Raw genomic sequence first — 5,000 nt, 5'->3', positions numbered from 1 at the left:
TTAAGGAAATATTTTATGTTTTTTCTGTGCTCCCGTTCGGTCTGTCCTCTGCCCCTTGGGTTTTTACTAAGGTTTTGAAGTTATTGGAGAGTACAGGGTCTTTGTAAAGCCATCTTCTTGGATGATGGTTGGGCGATTGTTCAGGATAGAGAAAGTTGTCTCATTAAGGCCCGGGCTGTAAGGGCGGATTTGTGCAACGCAGGTTTTGTTGTCAATGAAGATAAATCGGTATGGGAACCCACCCAAGTATTGGACTGGCTGGGTATTACCTGGAATGCTGCATTAGGTACTTTTAAATTGTGGAAAGGAGAATTGTTAAGATCATTAACTCAATTGATCATATTATTGAAGCCGATTTCAAAGTTACCGCGAGAGAGTTGTCTTCCTTCACAGGTCAAGTTATCTCTACCTGTCCTGTAGTTGGTAACATTGGCAGGATAATGACCAGACATTGTGTCTTGTACACCGCGTGCAGGGATAATTGGGATTCTATATCCCTTCTTGACGATTACTGCAAGGAAGAACTGTATTTCTGGAAGGAAAGTATGGTTAATATCAACACTAGGTATTGCTTTGTGAGTAAGGTACCAAGTTATTTTGTGTATTCTGACGCCAGTTCCACCGGAGGTGGAGCAATTACTGATTTTAACAATGATTTTGTGTGCCACAAAACGTGGTCGGAGAACGAGAGAGGTCAAAGTTCAATGTGGAGAGAACTGTCTGTTATTGAGTTTCTTTGCAATCATTTGCCTCAGTGTTGGATCACATGTTAAGTGGTTTACGGATAGCCAAGTAGCTGCTCAGATTGTTGAAGTGGGCAGCATGAAATTAGGTTTGCACAAATGGCCAGAGGGATTTTTGATATTTGTATCCGATCGGGAATTCATTTAGATGTACAGTGGATCCCTCGCACTTCGAATCAACAAGCTGTTTATATAAGTCGTTTAATTGATACTGATGATTGGCAAATTACTGAAGAATTTTTTCTTTTTCTCGATGGCTTGTGGGGTCCGCATAGTGTAGATTGCTTTGCAAATTATTATAACCGCAAGATCCCCAGGTATTTCTCGAGGTTTTGGAATCCCAATTCCTCGGGTGTTGATTTTTCTTTCAGTCTCTTGGAGGGGAAAATTGCTTAGTTGTCCATCCAGTTGGTATCATCCCACGCGTATTACATTATCTTAAATCTCAGAAGGCCGTTAGACTAAAATTTACTGATTTAATTTATTGGACGGTGTGTCTACTAGCCTATGTTTTTTCAGTTGTTGGCGCTGGCCAAGGCAGTATGCCGTTTATTTGTAAGGCACTGGCCTAATGTTTGGTCTGTCATTTCATATGGTGCTGTCCTAATAGGAGTATAGTTGATTTATGTGGCACTGGCCTAATCAATGGTTGTTGATCTACGCGGCACTGGCCCATACGATCATTTAACGTCTTACGTGGCACTGGCCTCATCAATGGTTGTTGATCTACGCGGCACTGGCCCATACGATCATTTAACGTCTTACGTGGCACTGGCCTCATCAATGACTGATTTTTGTACGGTTATTAAAGGATGTTCTGTCTTTCTTTGTTCTTCTAGTATGTATGTTTTGTTCTTGTCTTTACAGATTATGCTATCAAGTAATTCTTGGAAAGGCTTTCAACAGTTTTCTTCAATCAACGTTTATGAAGTGCTAAATGTTATGTTGAAGTCCAGGTCGGATTCGACCGCTAAAGCTTACGTTCGTGTTATCAGAAAGTTCTTGGACTGGTCTAAAAGTAGACAGTTCAACATGCAGTTACCTTTTCCTCTTAGTGTTGTTTCTCTATATTTGTTTGAAGTTCAGCAGTCTTCCGCTTCTAGCTCCTCAGTAATTTTAGCCCATGCGGCCCTTAAATGGTTACATTCTTTTGTCCCTAGTTTGGATCGTAATCCTTTAGATAGCGAATTTTGCAGAAATGTCGTCGAATCCGCTAAACGCCAGAAGTCATAGCCAGTTATGAAAAAGAAGCCTATTTCCACAGAAATTATAAGGCGTATTTTAGATATTCATAACAGGAAAGATGCTAATTTAAAGAATCTCCGTATTCCTGCGTTGTGCTCTTTAGCCTTCGCAGGGTTTTTTCGTTATGACGAATTATGCAATATCGTTCCGGAGCATATCGAATTTCACAGCGATTATATAAGAATTTTTGTGCCTCGTAGTAAAACAGATGTTTATAGGGAAGGGAATTTCGTCTATATTAGTGCATCTGGATCTAAGTACTGTCCTGTTGGTGTTTTACAGCGTTATTTAGATTTATCTGGTATTGACTTAAACAGTCCTCTCCCTTTATTTAGACCAATTGTTTTTCACCGTAGTACTTCTAGCTATACCCTGAGGAGCGGAAAGATTTCTTATACTACCTGTAGAGATATCTTAAGGGATACCTTAAGTCAGCTGGGCTATACAACCCTAATGTTTATGGTCTTCATAGTTAAAGATCCGGTGGCATTACAGCTGCCGTACGCTATAGTAGGAATTCGATTCCAGAAAGACTACTTAAAATTCCTGGTAGGTGGAAATCTGATTCTGCCAAGGATATGTATGTTGAAGAAAGCCTTGAAAACAGGTTGCATGTAACTAAGTATTTAGGTTTGTAACGTATTATGGAGCGTAGATTAGTTTCTGCATACAGTAGTATCTAAAGAGTTGTAGAAAAAAAAAAAAAAAAAAAGTGCAGTAACAATTTCTTTTTGTAATTTCTATCTTATAATAAACTGTTTTGGATACGCTTGCGCATCCTACCATATTTCTCGTGGTATTTGTTTGTATTACGGGAATTTAAGGGTAAAATGTTTTACGTTCGTTTGAGCGAAGCGAATTAGAACGTAAAAAACAAAGATCACAATCGCCCAACTCTTATTTATGCAAAGTCAAAATTTACTCTCCAAGACGCGTACGACGTTATTTATCACCAGGTAATTCCATCATTTTGGAAATAGCAGCTACTTTATTATTCATCTGCGTCACAAGTTTTCACTGATTTTGGGGCTCATTTTGTTGCAACTCAAGCACGCTTCCAACAGGCCTGTGAACCCTTCCTGCTTACAGAGCAATACTAATAAAGTTCTCCCATATCACATTTCAACCTTAAGCTCGAAAATTCAATACACAACATGATATTATAATTCACAAAGGCAGAAAATACCACAGAATCCTTTTCCAGCGAAAATTTTATTGAAACAAACAACATATTTGCTCTTAGAGGCGAAAACCTCTTCCTATTTCATTGCGTGCGTGAAGACAAGAAACTCAATTGTGTCAAATTACCATGTACTTCAGGTAAATACTGATCACTTTGATTTCGTCTCGACGGGCGATAGATTGTTGTCGAAGTCCAGTACTCGTCGTTTTTGAGATTCATGCCTAGTTTATCCAACTGACTTTCCATTATTGAGCTCCATAAGGGTATATTTTGTTTAAGGATCCACTAAAACGCCATTCGCGTTGCATGACTTTCGACGCCATTGCAGGCTAAGTTAATGATTGTACTGTGTCCACCAGAGAAATCTACGCAGTTCCACTACCCTCTCGATCCTAAGAAAATACGCGCAGAAGGCTCTATACACAAAGACACCACTTACCAGGGGAGTGACAGGCAAGACTTTTACCGACACGGAAAAAAACAAAAAATAAAAATAAAAATAAAAAATAAAAAAAGAAAACAAACAAACTAAACGCAGACCTCGACTGGGTTTGCCCATAGGCAACCCAGTAATAACCCATGCAACTGCCATGAGAAGAAACAGACACAACATTTGCATTAAATTTTATTGACTTTTTGTCCCAGCGTCCAAGAAGCATCAACGATCTCCAACAAAGTCTCCAAGCACCTCTCGATTCGATTCAGGTGCATTTACTGGAGATCGACGATCATGGCTGTAAAGCTTATTCCCTACATCAGTCCTCCACAATGTTCTTAACATTGCGCTTTCTCACTTGCCCCTAATTGCTATGTATGTTGTTACTCGAAATTTATTGCCCAACATGATACGTACCGAGAAACTTGATCTACAAGAAATCAATAAAAAAAGCTCTGCCCGTGATTATTCGTTCCACAGATGTTAATATCGCTAATAATTGATCATCTCAATTTTCATAGAATATTGCTACGCTGCAAACAAACTCTCTGGTGTGGCATCCACCGCGTTTCTCAAAGAGGATATGTCTTCTCGAAAACCTGATAAAAACTTATGCGTGCCGGCGGCTATAAACCAGCCAGGAATGTAAAGAAATTCTGGCACCAGCCATGAGATGGAAGGATAGCTGAAAGCGACGATTTTCTTCACTTGACGAATGGACAAAGGTTGGTTTCCTGAAAGACCCGAACAAATATACAATCAAATAGGTCATAATGGTTATACCAAGGACACCCAACGAGAAAATTAAGCCAAAAGTCTTTGAGAGATGTTTCTAGGCTCTTTGTAATGTACACAGACTGTGTAAAGAGATGTTTCTATCACCTAAAACAAATTGATCTGTTCGGATATATCTTGAGCTGAAGATTGAAGTGTCCGAAAAGTTCAGGAAACGAAATCTTCATTTCCGAAATTGCTAGCTGAACGTTACCTTCTACGTGCTTCCAATGGAACCATATGTTCATCCGAAACTGCTAAGGTGACCTTTTTTAGTCCCAAAAATTGCAAAAATATCCCTTCCGAAAACGTAAGGGACTACTTTTCCCTGGTTGCCAATCTTTTAGGTGATGTTTTAGTAAAGAAATCTGTAGCTGTTTGGCAACGTAGAACCGAAATTCTTAGAGCAGTTTGACTCTCCCGAACACATAACTCACCGAGGATTATCTTTGGGAGCCCCTGTTATACGCAGGAGCCATAAGCAGGAGAGTACAACTATGTAACGGCAATTTTACAGATCAAACTATTTTTAGACGAGCTCTTACATAACATTTGCCTTAAACGGGTGACAATTCTCAATCCCATGGGTGATAACCTTTCATGAAAGACTTGCGATTAG

The 5,000-nt window shown here is 39.4% G+C and overlaps 2 protein-coding genes, 1 long non-coding RNA gene and 1 pseudogene across 3 annotated transcripts in view; 3 read left to right on the top strand and 1 right to left on the bottom strand.

The window, feature by feature from the left end:
• LOC138008331 (uncharacterized) overlaps nt 1-1,132 on the top strand; it is a 4,754-nt pseudogene extending 3,622 nt beyond the window's left edge.
• The window catches only part of LOC137995496 (DNA ligase 1-like), a 461,965-nt gene that overhangs the window by 237,337 nt on the left and 219,628 nt on the right, over nt 1-5,000 (top strand). The window lies entirely within an intron of this gene.
• Nucleotides 1-5,000, top strand: part of LOC137995027 (uncharacterized) — a 224,232-nt gene that overhangs the window by 23,309 nt on the left and 195,923 nt on the right. The window lies entirely within an intron of this gene.
• The window catches only part of LOC137995649 (uncharacterized), a 5,319-nt gene continuing 4,097 nt past the window's right edge, over nt 3,779-5,000 (bottom strand). The window contains exon 3 of the long non-coding RNA XR_011122275.1: nt 3,779-4,341. This is a non-coding gene — a long non-coding RNA (uncharacterized lncRNA). The remainder of the gene's footprint in view (nt 4,342-5,000) is intronic.

This window comes from Montipora foliosa, chromosome 1 (assembly GCF_036669935.1).
Source record: "Montipora foliosa isolate CH-2021 chromosome 1, ASM3666993v2, whole genome shotgun sequence".
In the NCBI taxonomy this organism is placed as follows: domain Eukaryota; kingdom Metazoa; phylum Cnidaria; class Anthozoa; order Scleractinia; family Acroporidae; genus Montipora; species Montipora foliosa.
Note: the sequence above shows the minus strand (reverse complement) of the source record. Positions and strands in the feature narration are given on the sequence as shown.